This window comes from Oryctolagus cuniculus, chromosome 2 (genome assembly GCF_964237555.1).
Source record: "Oryctolagus cuniculus chromosome 2, mOryCun1.1, whole genome shotgun sequence".
In the NCBI taxonomy this organism is placed as follows: Eukaryota; Metazoa; Chordata; class Mammalia; order Lagomorpha; family Leporidae; genus Oryctolagus; species Oryctolagus cuniculus.
The window spans coordinates 151,020,576-151,040,536 of NC_091433.1; the positions used below are offsets into that span (position 1 = coordinate 151,020,576).

At 35.7% G+C, this 19,961-nt stretch overlaps 1 long non-coding RNA gene across 1 annotated transcript in view; it reads left to right on the top strand.

The window, feature by feature from the left end:
- Positions 1-9,874, top strand: part of LOC138848711 (uncharacterized) — a 144,184-nt gene extending 134,310 nt beyond the window's left edge. Inside the window, exon 4 of the long non-coding RNA XR_011386806.1 lies at positions 9,790-9,874. This is a non-coding gene — a long non-coding RNA (uncharacterized lncRNA). The remainder of the gene's footprint in view (positions 1-9,789) is intronic.
- Positions 9,875-19,961: the final 10,087 nt, after the last annotated feature.

A 19,961-nucleotide genomic window follows, 5' to 3' on the forward strand; every position in this document is an offset into this window, starting at 1 on the left:
CGGGAGATCCATGCTGAGTTCTGGACTGCTGAATTTGTCTTGACATAGTCCTGGCAGCTACAGGCATTTGGAGAGTCAACTAATGAATGCAAAAACCAACTCTTTCCTCTCTCGCTGTCTCTCAAATAAAATGAAAGTAAATAAATTTTATACTAATATATGTTTTTAAAAAAGAACTGTGGGAAGAAATTAGAGTTGCAGGCAGTCTAGTGTAGAACTAAATATAGATATTATTTGTGAAAGATTTATATTATTTTAAGGAATATCTTAATCCTTTAAATATTATCAGAGTTCAGCTGTTGAAATGAATTACACCTGACTTATTTCATATAATATTCTATAGGCCTAATTTAATTCCAAGCCTGTGTTCTTGTGGGAGTAATGCCTAGGACATTTTACATTCAAAGCACTCTTACATCTGACTTTCTTTCCCTTCCGACTGAAAAAATCCCCACTGTATTGTAAATCATTTTGACTAGGAAAGCTTGATCAGCCTATTGGCATATTAAGCAAGTATTACAGGGTATTTTTCACAGGGAAATTATCTGCCATCCCATCTTCATTGGGAGAATTTTTCAAGATTGATTTAAAATGTAATGTCAATTTATTGTGTGTTAATTTTCATGGTTTCAATTTTACAACCCCAAATTTAACATTGTTAATATCACATCAGCATTGCCTTTTGAAAACAGTTATCAAAGTCTATTTTGGAATGATCTGCTTTGTTGCACTTTGACTTAACGTAAATATTATTTTTCCTGGACACCTTTGTATTTGCTTAAAGCATAAACTTGCTGACAGTGGTGTGTGATAACCATGGTTTTGTTACTGAGAGCTTCTTTTTGGCACACCCTTTTCATACTTATATCCTGGTATATATTTTCTCACTTTTTATCATTTTGTAATGATGCAGAGAAGGAAATTTTATTGGCTTTGGAGAGAAGTTTTTCATTATTTTGAAGAAGTTTTACTGTTATGATTTTTTTTCTCTAAAAATGGATAAAGATGTATTCTAGCAGCTGTGACAATTTAGCTCAAATGGATCATTTATACTGGAAAACATATGTATCGTAAGCAGTAATGGCAGAAGCTTTTGAATCTATTTGGATCCGTTAAATGATGAAATTCCACTTCAGTATTTGCTAAAACTTCAGAAGCACTAATTCTTGGAAATGAAAATTGAAGGAGGAATTAAAATTTCCAAGGTTAGAAGAAGAAGTGCAATGTCATCTATTGTAGCCATTGTGACAGTGCCATTTCATGAAGACACAAAGGTAGTTTAGTATCTTGTAACTCAACATTTTTAACTTTGCCAACCATTTCTAAGAAACAATGTAAGGACATATTGGGCAGATTTTTCTTTCTTTTTTCTATGCTACTGCATTGCCTCGATTGTACTGGAAAAACATATCCATTGCCCTGGAAGAGTACCACAAACACAGGTTCAAGAAGGAAATGTGCACAGATTTATATAGTGTCCAAAAAACCTTCAGTAAAAATAAAACAAACAAAGGCCCATTCCTTTCCAAATTACCCAACTGCCACTGATTATACAACTTCAGTTGTGCCGTACTAGCAGAAAGGGCCACTCCTCAGCACCAGTGGAAATTCATTATCAAGAAAGAGGTCTGGAATGGTGACTCCTCCCAACACCAGTTTTTGGATTTTGCAGAAAGAATACTACTCGTGGGACGCTTCAGGTTCCCCAGCAGAAGCCTCCTCCTACCTCAGATACATTGGCATTGTAATCATATTTTTGGACCACAATAAATTCTAAGAGAATAAACTATAGATGGAAAGAGTTCTAAACCTGGGAACATAAGCACAAGGCATCAGTAGGAAGTGTACAGGCAAGACCATGAGTTTCTGTAGTGAATAACAAAAGAAATGGTTATCAAAAGAAATCATACGAAATACTGTGATTTCCTTTTTTTCACGTTTTTTGTTTTCATTTTAATATGACTGGCCCCTGAAAAATCACACCCTGAAATTTCATGTGCCATGCTTAAGATAAAGGAAGAAAATCTTGGACCACCTTCTAATAGATTCATGAGGTGTTAGTGTAATTAAGTTTTAAGATATGAATGGTGCTCCGCACTGAAACTGTAATATAGTCTGCTTTTTTTCCCCCAAAGAAAAGAAGAAAAAAATAGTATTTGCAAACAGATTGATGCTCAACAAGATTAAATATTTTTATGTTATTTAAAAGATTAAGTTGCAATTATTTAAGTAATTGGTTGACATATAAGATAACTTTGCCCACAATCCTAGACTAATTTAACTTTATAGTATTCCACTGAAATTTAGTTTGAAGCACTACCTGATTTAATCTCTTTCTTTAGCAAGGCCTATTTGTCATTTTAGTAGGTGTCAAATGTATCCAACTTGCTTAGATAGCACCAGTAGTCAGTCCAGGATCAATCTACATTTTTTTAAAAAAGTGTAAAAATGAGTTCTTACACATTTTATTTCTATAGCATTATAAATATTATAATCTTTATAGTAACATTCTATCAAAAATAAGAAGCTATTGGGGGCCGGCACTGTGGCACAATGGGTTAAAGCCCTGGCCTGAAGCGCCAGTATCCCATTTGGGCACCGGTTCGAGACCCGGCTGCTCCTCTTCCAATCCAGCTCTCTGCTATGGCCTGGGAAGGCAGTAGAATATGGCCCAAATCCTTGGGCCCCTGCACCCACATGGGAGACCTGGAAGAAGCTCCTGGCTCCTGGCTTCAGATCAGCATGGATGGAAAAACCTCTCTCTCATTCTCTCTCTCTCTCTCTAAAAAAAAAAAAAAAAAAAGAAGCTACCATGAATTACCATGAATTATTGATGGTAGCCAAATGAGTTAGAGAATTACTGGGACAGAACTAAAAATGTGGACCATGAGTTCCAATATCAAAATAGAATCACCCATGCATTCTGCACAAAGCGGATAAAAGAATAAAGTTTCAGAAAGGATGACAAATATGAGGCATCATGCTTTTATTTGTTCTTGTTGAATAAATGACAGCTACCATTAATGTACCACATTCTTACTACCTGAAGAGCATTAGATTTATTTTCAATGTTCCAGGCACCCTATCTGTCAATAGGATTTGGAATTATTTGTAAAAATAGTTTCCTATCCCAAATTAGGCAAGTGAAAGATTTTGAGCACAGGTTATTTAACAATGTTTTTCTAATTATAAATATATTACATATCTGTGAAGTAACATTAAGAATTACAAACTTAAATTATTTAAAAATAAAAGGTTCTGAAACAGTTCAGAACTGTTAATGTTTAGCAGTAACTAGGCATTTAGACGTTTTAACATTGTCATTCGAATGTAAAATGAATGTGTGCTTCATAAAATTGAGAGAATCCTGTTTTACCCATCTACATTTTTTTTTCAGTTAACACTGAAAATTATTTTGCAAATATTGCTCACACAACGTTCTTAAAAAAACATATTATCTTCTTTGGAGGTGATATACCATGCATTTGGATTCCACATTTTTCTACATTAAATATTCATGAAATTTTCTATTTTTCCCTTAATAAAAACAGCCAATTCCTTAAAAACAAATGTATCATTTGTCTTAGCAAGATTTAATGATGAAGGTGAAAATGAATCACTATTGCACTTTTGTGCATTCCTCTGACAAAGATTCTGACAGACATTTCAAAGAGTGATGACATAATGAGGAAGACATAGGGAGACTGAAGATATTTGTAGGCATCTCTAGGCTGGCTGGCAGCATGGTGCACACTGAATCTAGGGTATTTCACAAAGCAATTAAAAAGGCACAGGATGAAAATGTTTGATATTCTCTTTACATTCATTTTCTAAGTCATTATTTTTGTTTTATGTATTATGACAGGCTCTATGATAATTGTAATATAATAGCATAACATAGCACATTATTACATTTATATGACCAAAAAGCCTGTGTATGTGTGAGTGTATATACATGTAAACATGCATATATATATATACACACACATGCGTACACACACACAGACACACGTATGAGATACATCTCATTCAGGCATTAAGGAAATAGAAATCAGCAGAAGTCTGTAGAAAATAGGTAAAGTTTGGAGACTACTGATCTAAGATATATTTTAGTCATTTTACTGATGAGAAACTCATTATATCTCAGTATAGCATATCCCATTTTTAGTAGCCTCCCTGGGAAATTTCCTAGTATCTCATTAAAAAAATATTGTCCAATAATGCTCTCTCATTGATTTCATTTCAACTAAGTTGTGTGGAATAAAACAAGCCTATCTCTAATTTCATGGCAGAATGTTTGTACGAGGCTATGAAATTTAATTCAATTCATTTAAATACGTATTTACTGAATCTCTCCTGTTCCGCTTTTTGGGAACTTGTAGTGTATTGGTGGAGACATGCAATTAGAAGGCTTGTCTTCGTGATGTAGGGCAAGATCCAGGAGGAGGAGCACAGAAGAATGCGTGCACTAAGGAAAATTGTGTAATCCATAGAAGCAGTTGTGGTTCACAGATGCCTTCCCGACAAAAAGATATTTGCACATGAAGTCCTCCAGATAGGGCCAGAGCAGGAAGGAGAGCTTTCAGGAAGAGTCAAGGTGATGTCCTAAATGTTAAAAAGCGAAAGAGACTTAGGCTTGCTTTGGGGAGTACCAACAGTTTCATAAACTGCAAGTAGAGCTGATTCTTACTAATGAGATCTGAACTGGGCTAACATCAAGAGTTCCCTATCAGTCAAGGCAAAGTTAGGGTAATACATAATTAAAGATTTTTATTTGTTTAATTTTTAGTTTATTTATTTGAGAGAGAGAGAGAGAGATCTTCCATCCTCTGGTTCATTAACCAAATGCCAGAAATAACTGGTGCTGGGTCAGACAGAAAATAGGGTCCTGGAATTCATTACAGGTTCCCATGTGGATAACACAGATCCAGTCATTTGAGCCATCACCTACTGTCTCCTGTGGTGTGCATTAGCAGGAAGCTGGAATCAGAAGTGGAGCTGGGACTTAAACCCAGGCTGAACTTCAAAGCAGGATGCTGATGTCCCAAGCAACATCTTAACTGTGGCACCAAATGAAACTTCTAGTTGCACAGTGAGAATACATGATTACATATAGGAGGGCAGTAAGAATCTATGGCACCCAAAATTCTACCTTGGTTAGGGTTGCTTTGACAGCAGCATTGAACTTTGAGATCTATCAACCTCATCTCCAGACCTTTTTCACATATTCAAGTGTGTGCTCCAGTCTCCAGGGACTTTTAAGACAAAGAACTGAAAGCTTAGTGAGAAAGTTGAAACTGTGGAAGTGTTTACGTACTGGTGTTTCAAAAGACACAGTGGAATGAATGCCTTGGAGAAATAAAATCAATAGAAAAGAATCAAGAATTATAGCAGCCAGCGCCACGGCTCAATAGGCTAATCCTCCGCCTAGCGGCGCCGGCACACCGGGTTCTAGTCCCAGTTGGGGCGCCGCATTCTGTCCCGGTTGCCCCTCTTCCAGGCCAGCTCTCTGCTATGGCCCGGGAGTGCAGTGGAGGATGGCCCAAGTGCTTGGGCCCTGCACCCCATGGGAGACCAGGAGAAGCACCTGGCTCCTGGCTCTGAATCAGCGCGGTGCACTGGCCGCAGCGGCCATTGGAGGGTGAACCAACGGCAAAGGAAGACCTTTCTCTCTGTCTCTCTCTCACTGTCCACTCTGCCTGTCAAAAAAAAAAAAAAAAAAAAGAATTATAGCAAAGAATAAATGTATCTATAGAAGAAATCATTAGATGGGCTAATTTTTTTCAAGGTAACCTTGTAGTAGACAACTTAAGACATGTTGGAAAAATTTGGCCTCAAAATTACTGTCCCTCATGATTGCAGCAACAATACAAGCCTTTTTTGGAAGAGCCAGTGAGGGTCTTAACTAATACTTCTGAGCTTACCTTATTCCAACTGATAAAGCAGGATGTGTATTAAAAACAGCAGCAACTACAAGCAAGGGATAACACCAGACTCCTCTGAAAGTAGTCATCTGTTCTGTAGGAAAAATGGCTCCAATTTCTAAATCTCTTCTTGTAGCAGTTGTTTTCGGATACCCTAACAAAACTGAATAGTCTTTTCAAAACTTTATAATGTGTGCTCACAGAATAGTTTATAAAATTTGATTTTTGATTTATATTTTCGTTCCAGAAGGATTAAGATGCCTAAAATAGATGTTAAAAATATATTGAGGAAAATAATAAGAGGCATTAGATTTAAAAAATTAGTCAGTATGGATTGTGTATAGAACACATGTTGTAAAGTCTTTTGAAATTGCCAGAAACATTTTGTAGATCACGCTATAAAATTTTCTACAATAACTTGTGTGAGTGTGTTTGCCTCATGAAGGTGTGCGTGTTTTTGAAGTTCTGATTTAGAAAAAGAAAACAGAAAATTGTCAGACTCCAATATTTTGTGACTGAGAATTATGTGGTAATGTTTAAGGGCTCTAATGTCAAGGCCTTTTGTGCTGATCTTCTGTGATTTCTATCTAAAGTTTTGCTGAACGGCAGCTCAAGTGAATGTATATTAAGGTTGTCACAGACATCACTCCAAATCCATTTCCGAAAACCTAAATCTGTGAAGTTTATGGGGATTCAAGGGTCCTCTAGGTGTTGAATGTTCTCTGCAGCTAATATTATTAACTAAGCCATATTTTTTTTTGACAGGTAGAGTGGATAGTGAGAGAGAGAGAAAGACAGAGAGAAAGGTCTTCCTTTGCCGTTGGTTCACCCTCCAATGGCCGCCGCGGTTGGCGCACCGCGCTGATCCCATGGCAGGAGCCAGGTGCTTCTCCTGGTCTCCCATGGGGTGCAGGGCCCAAGCACTTGGGCCATCCTCCACTGCACTCCCTGGTCACAGCAGAGAGCTGGCCTGGAAGAGGGGCAACCGGGATAGAATCCTGCGCCCCGACCAGGACTAGAACCTGGTGTGCCGGCGCCACTAGGCGGAGGATTAGCCTAGTGAGCCGTGGTGCCAGCCACTAAGCCATAATTTTAAATAATATTCCTGACCCCTCACCCTAACCCAAGCAATTACTCCATATTAAAATACTTCTGACATTGAACACGGCAGTGCTAATCTCACAGGTGCTCTTAATGGGAGTCAGTATGTTTGCCTGACTTCAAGCTCAGCTAGTTGGACTGCAAATGAAAGAAAGCATTTTAGAAATCTCCAATCATTCATGAGCTACAATAAGAGTCATAATGAGCTAAAGAAAATGAATCAGTTGATATTAAAAAAATTATACATGAAAGAAGGAGATATGATGTCTCTTCATGATACACAATTACAATGACCACATAAGGAAAGCAAACTTGTTTTTGACTCTATGTCTAAAACTTTTATATAATGGAATTCCTAAATGACTATACTTTCAACTATATACTCTAAGGCCATATAAATCAACAAATCTAATTCGGCAGGACACAAATAAGACATTTAATAGATGCCTCTATATTCTCATCAGCATTCCTTTTCCTAAGGAAAGCTTTCGGAATGTATTTCCTAAAGGAATTTTCAGTTTACAAAATAAATACAATAATAACGTTGATGATAGATAACATTGATTGAAAAGTTTTGAAAAAGAAGCATTACCATTTACATTTTAGGAACAAGCATCTAGGTTAGATGTACAATTGTTTTTATTTTAAATTGATGCATTTTTCTCTTGATATTCACTGTCCTACATGGGACACAGTCAGTTATGTGTACATGTAGCTACAGTTGATCCTCCATATCTGAGGGTCCCATATGCTGATTCAAACAATCTTGGATTATAATTATTTGACTAAGGGGGCCAGCGCTGTGGTACAATGGGTTAAAGCCCTGGCCTGAAGCACCAGGTTCCTATATGGGTGCCAGTTCTAGTCCCGGCTGCTCCTCTTCTGATCCAGGTCTCTACTGTGGCCTGGGAAAGCAGTAGAAAATGGCTCAAGTCCTTGGGTCCCTGCACCCATGTGTGAGACCTAGAAGAAGCTCCTGGTTCCTGGCTTCGGATTGGTGCAGCTCAGGTCATTGCGGCCATCTGGGGAGTGAACCAGAGGATGGAAGACCTCTCTCTCTGGCTCCGCCTCTCTCTGTAACTCTGTCTTTCAAATAAATAAAATAAATCTTAAAAAATAAATAAATAAATAGGCCAGCGCCATGGCTCATTTGGCTAATCCTCTGCCTGCGGCACTGGCACCCCTGGTTCTAGTCCCAGTTGGGGTGCTGGGTACTAGTCCCGGTTGCTCCTCTTCCATTCCAGCTCTCTGCTGTGGCCTGGGAGGGCAGTGGAGGATGGCCCAATTGCTCGGGTCCTTGTACTTGCATGGGAGACCAGGAGGAAGTACCTGGCTCCTGGCTTCTGATTGGCATGGCGCCAGCCGTAGTGGCCATTAGGGGAGTGAACCAACTGAAGGAAGACCTTTCTCTCTGTCTCTCTCTTTCACTGTCTAACTCTGCTTGGCAAAAATAAATAAATAAATTAATTAATTAATAAATATTTGATTAAAAATTAGTTCTGTACTTATCATGTATAGACTTTTTTCCTTGCTATTATTTCTTAAAAACATAGTATATAAATTATTAGTTATTATAGTAATATAAAATGTTTAAGGTATATTGAAGGATATATTTAGGACATATTTAAAATATTGCACCATTGTATAAAACAGACTTCAGCATCCACAGATTTCAGTATCCACAAGTGGTCCTGGACCAGTGTACCAAGCATACTGAGGAATGTTGATTTATTTTCTTTACTTAATATCCCAATCATGATGTTCTGATAAGATCAATGCCACTTTGATTTTATTATAAATTATCTTAAGCTATTCAAGAACCATTTTATTCTGTAAAGATCTGCACAAATTGATAAACATACTTTTTCTGTAGAGTGTTATATCAAGAATTGATCTGTAGATTTCTCTTTGAAGTCACTGTAAAGGCAGTGAAAAATACTTATTCTGCCCTCTTCCCTACAAATATCCAAGTTCCAGAAATGAATGTTGTATATTTATCCTTGAATCGCACCATGCACTGAAGAACAATCTCTTATGCTACAGACTCTTGGCTAGTGTGGGATTAAATTCAAGGAATACAATGAAGACTGTAGAATAGATTTTTTTTTGCTTTAAGTCCTTAAAAACCGTGGTTAACATTAAACCAAGTCTTAATTGTAAGACTTTGAAATAGCTGTGCAGGGAACATGTATTTAGAATCAACTAGTGTAGTAAATTTTCTGTAAAGTCTGAAGCTGAATTAGTGGAGCTTAGTTGGAAACATTAACATCATCTTAGTCTAGTGCAGTTGTTATTATCTGTATCTGTTGATATTTACAGAGTATTCTTGGATGAAATCCTTGCTTATGATAATAAATCCATTTTTTGCTTTATTCTTCACTGAATGAAATATATTTGATTTATTTTATTTTTTTAATTTATTTGACAGATAGAGATATAGACAGTGAGAGGAAGAGACAGAGAGAAAGGTCTTCCTTCCGTTGGTTCACTCATGTAATAACTGAATGAGTTTAAGAGATATTGAATCAGTTTGTAATCTGTTCTCTATGTTCCTAGGATCTGGACGTTTCAGATTTGTATACCATCTACCTCATGTTACTTGAGGGAGTGTTTCTCACTGCTGTTTTTCTACCTTTCCATTAAAAAAAATCCCCCAAATGGTGTACTTCATTCTTTATTAGAAGAGGATGAGTATGTATGGATTAACGTGTCTTCTATCTAGGAGAAATAACCTAACACTGTTTACCCCATAATCTCTCCACAGAGATTAACCAAGAAAAGAGGGAGTGACATTTATGCATTTGTAACTCCTACATTCCAAGATCGTTTTCCTTAGAGGTTAGTATTTAAATGGATGAAAATATAAGTATAATAAAAGTTTTCACTATTTTTATACACCCAGAAAATAACTTTATGCTTTCATGAAGTGTTTTTAAAAGTAATTCTTAAAAAAAAGTAATTCTTAGAAAGATACTCTTTATTTTTTTAACTTTCATTTAATAAATATAAATTTCCAAAGTTCAACCTTTGGATTATAGCAGCTTTTTCCCCCCATAACCTCCCTCCCACCCGCAACCTTCCCATCTCCTGCTCCCTCTCCCATTCCATTCTCATCAAGATTCATTTTCAATTATCTTTATATACAGAAGATCAGTTTAGTATATACTAAGTAAAGATTTCAACAGTTTGCACCCACATAGAAACACAAAGTGAAAAATACTGTTTGAGTACTAGTTATACTGTTAATTCACATAGTACAACACATTAAGGGCAGAGATCCTACAGGTGGAGTAAGTGCATAGTGATTCCTGTTGTTGATTTAACAATTGACACTGTTATTTATGATGTCAGAAATCACCCGATGCTTTCGTCATGAACTGCTAAGACTATGGAAGCCTCTTGACTTTGCCAACTCTGATCTTATTTAGACAAGGCCATGGTCAAAGTGGAAGTTCTCTCCTCCCTTCAGAGAAAGATACCTCCTTCTTTGATGGCCTGTTCAGAAAGATACTCTTTAAATGAAGATTTATATTAAACATTAAAGTTGTAAAAATGAGATAATATATTTCTGAAGAATGTACTATATTATTGCCAACAATGTGTTTCAGATTTCTCATTTTGAGAGAATATATTTGATAATTAACATGAAATTTAACTTAATAATTTAATAAGGAAGATAGTTCTCTTAGTCCATGAAATATTTTAAAGTTCATTTTTGTATTAACCTATCATATTTTCAGTGTATTCTAAAATGCTTTTAATTATCAGAAGTTTCATCCCAATCTAATAAAAGATAGCACACTTATTTGAGTATTATAGTTTAAAATTATCATCATTTTAAAATTAATCTTTCCAGAAGTTACATATGAAAAGTCTTCAAAATCTTAAAGAAAAATATATATTATGTAAAACCTATGTATAAATTACAGAATTTTTTGCACAAAAATAAGGCTCTAGTTTAATTTTTTCACAAAGCTTTTGAAGTACCTTCATATTTAACTAGAGAAGACACAATTAGGGAATTTCATTTTATCTTTTGACTTTGAAAAAAAAAAAAACTGTAGGTTTTATATAACCTATTAGCCTTAATGATAAAAGCACTGAGCTGGATCTTGTTGTCTCTTCTGTGTCTCAAGGCTACAATTATAAACTGGTGAATTAGGGAAACAGAATTTTCAATAGAATTTTGCTAGTATTCTGTTTATTTTGAAAGTCCAAACCTTAAATGTTTGTTCGTTGATCAAGGTAAATGTTATTTCAAAAGTTTTTTTTTTCTCTAATTATTGAGGCTAATACAAAGCAATAAAATACTACTCAGTTCAATACCTGGATCTATAAATCACACATCTGTCCATCTAACCGCATGGTTCCTATGGTCTTCTCAGCTACAGGATTCCTGAGTGGTTAAACATAATTTATGAAGGGAAAGACAAAGGCCTTTTAAATTTTACCTCATGATCTAGAGCTGATGATGAGAGAGAAATATAGAAGTTCCACAACCCTTAAGAAGCTGTAAACCATTGTGCCCGCTTTAGCATTTATCAATTTTTAACCACTGCTCCAAGGCGTCCAGCGATCAATTATTCCCTGGCTCAGCAAGGGACTCAAAGCGCTACCAGATAAACCAGAAATCAATTTTACTGCCTTGTGGCTGCTTTCTAAATATGTTTCTTTTCACCACATGTAAAATAAACAAGAACAGAATTTCGCTGGTTGGTGACAATTATGTTTACAGCACATATTTTTTAAAATAAGCATTTTTAAATTGGAAAGAAGAATATTTTTAGTCACACAGCCTCTTTCTGGTTTTCTTTTCTCAAATTACTAGTGAAAATTAAGAAAAGGAAGAATGTTTTCGTTTTCTTCCATGCACGAAACTGCTTCGGAATTGATGGGCATCTTATTTCAGTGAAGTGACCAGCCTTGTATACTTGTTTTCTATGACACCGCACAAAGGGGCATTTGATAGCTACCTCTACTGAGCACCTTCACCTCTGTCATAGCCCTTGGGACCAAGGCACAATGCTTTCAAACTATTGGACTGAGTCAAACGGACACAATGCTAATTTCTACTTACGTTTGTTCTTATATTTTTTCATTCCAATTTTTTTATCGCTTTCAATTCTTTGATTTTTTTGTCTGAATTGTCATTTTCCCACATATTTTAATCATCAGAATATTTTAGGTTTCAGGAAAAAATCAGCTTAATTAATTAGGGAACTAAGGTGTATAGCTTAGAGTATATGGGCTGAGAATGATGTTAAGATATTATATTTTAAAAAAGGGAAGTAAAAGTGTTGGTTTTCTTTTTGATGATTTTTTTTTAAATGTGTAAATGTTACCTCTAGCATTTTCCACATACTCTGTTGGACAGTAATCATGGATGTAGGCCCTATGTTAACCAAAGTAAGGATATAAAATTATATTGTTATATATATATTATATTGTTATACACATTATATTGATAGTAGTCATCAAAATTTTATTTTCAAAAGAATATTTCCTTTAAGAAAGCATTAATTTGAATTCAGTATTTGCAAATATGATGAATCATCCAGGAAGCTGAAGAATTCTGGGAAGAAATGTAGACCAAAGAGTGTATCTATATTATAAATTATGAAAAACTTCACATAGAGAACAGAGTAAAGGGACAAGATGCTCACTTAAGTAATTTTGGAAATGAATGGATTCCATGAGATAAATGAAAGCAGAAACTGAAGATAAGCACTGTATTCCAGTTAACAAAGTTGTTTCCTAGTGGGGTGCAAGTTAGTATTCAGATACCCTAGACATCTGATGAGCATACACTAGAACTGAGAAAGGGTGGTAGATACAGGGACACCAGGTTCCCACGATTGGTGTGACAAGTGACAGATAGGCAAGGCAGGAGGCTAAAGTGGGTCAAAATTGGTGACATAAGTGCAACCTCATGATTACCTTAATACAGGTATAAAAGGTTATGTACAAAATATTTAAAAACATATGTATTAGTGCAGGTTTTATATAAAGATAACATTTTGTCAACTGAGACAGTCTAAATAAATGATATTTGGTTAAATAATGTCCTAATCCATGAAACATATTGAAAACATTATCAATTAAGTAATAAGCAAACAGAAAGATTATACTGAAAAACTTACAATCCTTAAAGGATTGTATATAGGAAATCTTGTATTATAGATGAAAGGAAACTTTCAAGGTGTCAGTCCTTGATACTCAATTATCTCTTTTATTTATTACATAGCTTTTCTAAATTCATATTTTAAATGACATAATTGTCAGGGCAACCCAAACACTGAAGAACCGTAAGATAAAAGTGCATCCACTTATCACACTATTTATTGTCCAATAAAAGGGACTAGGTTTAGATGACATGTAGTTTAATAAAAGGAATCAAAAAGTCACAATGGATAATTGCTGAGAATGGTAATGTACATACCTATACAGAATTTTTGTTTAAAGTAACCTCAATCTTTATAATCTCTTGTATCGCTGAAGGACATAACCATTTGCCACACCTAGACTGTAAGTCATGTGAGGCATTTTCAGGCACTTTGGAATATGCATATATATTTAAAAGTCAAATAAAAAGACAGCTTTCTATTTATTGTCCTGAGAGTGCAATCTACTTACATTTTACTATAAAATACCTATAAATATATATGTATATACACACAAATAACGCAAGTATGCTATAATAAAACACTGTCACAGTGATGTCACCTAGATTTGATAACACAAAATGCTAATGGTTTATTAATGTTTATTAAGCATTAAACTACAACTATGTCTAAATTAGATCAGAAGTGTTATATAGAAATTCATTACAATGATCTATATATTGTTTTTTTTGTTTATTTATTTATTTTTTTTGACAGGCAGAGTTAGACAGTGAGAGAGAGACAGAGAGAAAGGTCTTCCTTTTTCCATTGGTTCACCCCCCAAGTGGCCGCTATGGCCGGCGCACTGCACCGATTCAAAGCCAGGAACCAGGTACTTCCTCCTGGTCTCCCCTGCGGGTGCAGGGGCCCAAGGACCTGAGCCATCCTCCACTGCCTTCCCGGGCCACAGCAGAGAGCTGGACTGGAAGAGGAGCAACCTGGACAGAATCTGGTGCCCCAACTGGGACTAGAACCCAAGGTGCCTGCACTGCATGCGGAGGATTAGCCTAGTGAGCCACGGCACCGGCCTATATGTTGGTGTTTTATAAGGTTCCAATCTCTATCTTTTCTCTGCTCATTCTGACATTCTCTCTGGACTATTCTGTTTCCAGTGCTTCTCATACTCCCAAATACCTATGTTTCATATTGATATTCATGCTGACATTCAGACCTTTGTTTCTGGATATAATCACCTAGTTTTCTGAAGGCACACTGAAATTAACTTAGAAAAACAGACAAATTTTTCACCTCTTTACCCCAACATACTTCTTATTTAATTATTATCATTGTATTTTAGATGTCTTAGAGAAGCAGATGATTTCAAGTTTTGAGCAAGGAAAATGTAATTTGATCTCATGGAATTTGATCTAATGCATTTTCAAATATTGATGTCAACATTTCACATGGACACAGACAATTCTGCTTCTGGGTGGCATTATATGGGTCATACCAGTGTTTCTTCAGGAAAAAAAAATTGAAAATTAATTCATGTAGAGAAATCATGAGCTTAAAACTTTGGGAGATGGAACACATCATGCTGAGTGAAATAAGCCAGTCCCAAAGGGACAAATACCATATGTTCTCCCTGATCGGTGACAACTGACTGAACACCAAAAAGGAAACCTGTTGAAGTGAAATGGACACTATGGGAAACGGTGACTTGATCAGCATAGCCCTGACTGTTGATGAACAACTTAATACATTATCCCTCTTAGTAGTTTTTTTTTTTGTCTGTTCTACTTAATATGACTGGTTTAATTCTGTAATTAATACACAGTTATTCTTAAGTGTTGAAATTTAACTGAAATGTGATCCCTGTTAAACATAAGAGTAGGGATAAGAGAGGGAAGAGATGTATAATTTGGGACATGCTCAAGCTGACTTGCCCAAAATGGTAGAGTTAGAAACATACCAGGGTACTCCAATTTAATCCCATCAAGGTGGCATGTACCAATGCCATCTCACTAGTCCAAGTGATCAATTTCAGTTCACAATTGATCATAATGAAAGGACTAAGAGTCAAAGGGAGCACATAAACAAGTCTAGTACCTGCTAACACTAACCGATAGAATAAATAAAGGGGAGAGTGATCCAACATGGGAAGTAAGATACTCAGCAGACTCATAGAATGGCAAATGTCCTAAATAGCACTCTGGCCTCAGAATCAGCCTAAAGGCATTTGGATCTGGCTGAAAAGCCCATGAGAGTATTTCAGGCATGGAAAGCCAAGACACTCTGGCAAAAGATCTCTGTGAGTGAGATCCCAGTGGAAAGAACAGGTCTTCAAAGAAGGAGGTACCTTTCTCTGAAGGGAGGAGAGAACCTCCACTTTGACTATGACCTTGTCTAAACAAGATAAGAGTCGGAGAACTCAGAGGGCTTCCATAGCCTTGGAAACTCATGACTGGAGCATAGGGAGATTACTGATGCCATAGACAGGAGTGTCAATTGGTAAAGTCAACAACAGGAGTCACTGTGCACTTACTCCTCATGTAGGATCTCTGTCCTTAATGTGCTGTGCATTGAGATTTAATGCTATAACGAGTACTCAAACAATATATTTCACTTTGTGTTTCTATGGGGGTGCAAACTGTTGAAATCTTTACTTAATGCATACTAAACTGATCTTCTGTAAAAAAAAAAAAAAAAAAAAAAAAAGAAATTATCAATTCCCAACTTGACTCTCACTGGGATTAAACATGACAATAGGTCTGATCTGATTTCATCATCATTTAAAAAAAAATCATCTATTATTTTTCACTTTATGTTTCTGTGTGGGAGCAAACTGTTGAAATCCTTACTTAATGTATACTAAGCTGATCTTCCGTACATTAAGATAATCGAAAATGAATCTTGATGTGAATGGAAGGGGAGAGGGAGTGGGAAAGGGGAGGGTTGTGGGTGGGAGGGACGGTATGGGGGGGAAGCCATTGTAATCCATAAGTTGTACTTTGGAAATTTATATTCATTAAATAAAAGTTAAAAAAAAAAGTAAAAAAAAAAAAAAACTTTGGGAGAGCTGATGAAGCAGCAAGGTCCAAGGAAGTTAAGAATGCAACGTCCCAATTGAAACAAAAGAGTAGGGATCTGCCTAGAAGATACCTTTAAAAATACTAAGCTCTTAGTTCAAAACTCTGGAAGAAGAGTAGGGATGAGACATAGGTTGTCCTATCAGGATGGCAATCAACTTTGAACTATCATCATCTTTGATTAAAGTATTAAGATCAGATGCTATTCTCTCTGCCTAAGATAGAAAATTATATACATTTCTGGAGAAAGTTTTATTATGTTTTCTGGAGTCCCTATAATTTATAATTTACATGTAAAAAACAATAAAGTTACATGAAAAAATAAGAATATACTGATTCTCAAATGATAATTAAAAAAATTAAAAAACTGATCTATAAATAATTTGGATACTGGATTTAGTTTGCAAGTGTTGTAAAATAATTTTTACCACTATATATAAGAAAATGCAGGGTGGATATTTGGTCACACAAGACACTGTCTGGAATGCCTTAATCCCATGTGGGGGCACCGAGATTGAATCCAAGCTCCATTTGCAAACTCTGCTTCCTGCTAAGGCATGCCCTGGGAGGCATCAGGTAATAGTCTGAGCACTTGCATCTCTACCACCCATGAGGGTGATCAGGAATGACCTCCCATCTACAGAATTGGACTTGACCCAGCACTAGCTATTGCCGGTATTTAGGAAGTGAACCAGATATGCAATACATCTGTCTAGTCTCTGTCTCTTAACATCTCTCTGCCTTTCAAATAAATTTTAAAATACAGATAGATGTGGGTGTAGAACCATATATAGAAATAGATAAACTTATAGATATAGAAATACACAAGAAAAAAGGAGTTGTACAAAATGCATACATATATGTGTGTTTAAATGAACATAAAATCTAGTTTGAAAGAGTTGCTACTTGGCTATGTTTATGGCAATTTGAATGTTAGATGTTAATGATTGTAATGGATTATAATGCATTGATAATAATAAATAAAGGAATTAAGTGATAAAGGAATAGGATAATGTTCTTCAACATCAGATAATGCAAACTACTAAATATAGAAAATAGGATAGAAGTAGAGAACTGTCATTTTGGAACACCAACATAATTGCTGATTTCAACAAGGATCACATGACATTGGATGTTAAGGGATACATCTTGCAATTGAACAGGTTATTCAAAGGATCTCATATTATCTTGAACATATTTCTTACTAATTATGAAACAAAAAATGGAACATTATGGTGGAACATTCTGACAAACTCCAAATTAACCAAGGAATCATTAATGCTCTTAAAAATCTAAGATTATTTTTTATTATGTGCTTCGAGCTGTGATGTCCTTAAAATAATTACTATTCTAGGCTAAAATTGTTGAGTATGAATCTAATACCAAGGAAACAAAATAATTTATTTGTGACATTCAAAAATAACTGAATTTCACTCTTCAAATATATCATTGTCACAAAAGTCATTAAAAACAGAATAAATATAAGATGGGAAATCTGCAACAGAAATAGAGATGGAAACTAATACAATGATAACTGTAGCCTCCCCAAATCTGTGTGTTATTCAAAAAACAGCATTGTCAATAGTAATGCAGCATAATATTTTTCCATATCTACCCCATCTCAACTGTTCAAGATCTCTGTTGTCAACTCCATTTTATTTAAAAACAATTTAGGAACAAAAAGTGTAAACTGAAAATAACATCCATAGTGATATATAGGAGCAGAGCACCAAAAAATTGGAACTTTTTATGTAAATTAACAGAACTAGTAATTACTCTATTTATGTTAAAGATGGAAATTTGTAGAAAAACATTAAAAAGTAGCTTACAGTCTTTATAATTTTTAATTTATCAGTGATTTTCTCCCATTTGAATGATTAAGGGAGAAGATTAGGGTAGAGTATTTCAAGTATAAATAAGTCTACTACACTGTTCTATTCATAGAAAATTATAAGGGCAGGCGCTGTGGCTCAATAGGCCGCCTGCGGCGCTGGCACACCGGATTTTGTTCCGGTTGCTCCTCTTCCAGGCCAGCTCTCTGCTATGGCCCGGGAGTGCAGTGGAGGATGGCCCAAGTGCTTGGGCCCTGAACCTGCATGGGAGACCAGGAGAAGCACCTAGCTCCTGGCTTCGGATCAGCGCAATGTGTTGGCTGCAGTGCGCCAGCCACGGCAGCCATTGGAGGGTGAACCAATGGCAAAAGGAAGACCTTTCTCTCTGTCTCTCTCTCTCTCTCACTGTACACTCTGCCTGTCAAAAAAGAAAAAAAAAAGGAAAATTATAAGACAGTAATACAATTTTCCAATTTGCTTCCTGAGCATAAATGTCTAAACTAAACATTTGGTTCTTAAAGGAATCCTGGTGTAACAAGAGTTTTGAACAAACATTTTGTTATAGTTGCGAATACTGAATATCTTTCATTTATTTTTCACAAATAAGAAGGATAATTGATGGTCTGATGTTTCCCTGTGGGTTGAAATTATGGTGTGAAGTGAATTGCATCCTTTTCTAGTTAGCATTTATATTGAGCCAACCTGCCTGATCATTGGTATGCAATCATTTGCATGCTTCTTTTTCTCTTCCTTCCATTCCTGAAAGGTCAGCAGGTAATACTGTCCTGCTTTGACAATAGAGGTCACTAAAGAAAACTGAGAATAGGAAGGGTTGCAAATGATCAACCAAAGTCACTAGGATCAGAAACACCAATATGACCAGCACAATTTGCATGCTTCTTGCCTTTCTCTTATATTACAGCCTCTTAACTCTTTAGGCATCTCCCTTGCAATTTATTGTGTCAAATATTCAAATCAATTTAACTCTGCAAGATTTTATTGAACATTCACTTAGTGCCAGCAATGTCCAAATTACTTGAGTGATATGAATAGCTCTGTGCATGATAATCTCAATTATTATATGAGTGAATGAATAAATGAATGACTCTGTGGGTACATAATTGAATACCTCATACATTTTCAGAGCGGTATACAATCTAGAAGAGGAAAAGAATATGGAAAATACGAAATGCAATGCATTCAAGCTCTAAAGCAGTTTGTTATACCTAAGTCTGTGGAAGTACAGAGTGTGCACATTTTGCCTGCCATTTTCTATAGTGCTCAGCAAAATTTCTGGTATATCGCAATCTTCCAGTAAGTATTTATTGAAAGAATATTTGTTATAAGCAAATTGGCAAGGTGATACTGTCTAGCCAAGTACTGCTAAAATTCAAAATACAGAAATCATCATTACATGTTCAGTGAGGAATTGCTTATAGAGCTGGGCCTTAAAGCAGGGGGAGAACAATTCTGACTTTGGCTGTTATTCTGTCAATAGATATTGGTATAGCCACACAGCTAGTCCTTCTAATGCTATAGCTCTAAGACTATTCTCAAAACAGAGCCAGAGTGAGCCTTTAAATGTACGTCATGTGATGATAATCCAAAAATATGTCCCTGAGTTCCTATTTCAGCAGAACATTAAGTTGAGATTTTTATAATGATCTCCAAATCCTTTATCCACTGTCTCCTGCAGTTCTCCATTCTCATTTCCCACTTAACATACTTTCCTCAGTTTTCTCTTTTTTGTAGTTTATTTGAAGATAGGAAAATAAAAAAATGAAAAAAAACTTCAGGCCTTTGAAATTATTACTACCAGGACTTGATAATCACATAATTTCCTCTGTCATTCTTTCCCAGTTAAGCACAAATGTCATCATATCATCAAAACGTTCCCTAATTATCTTATTTAAA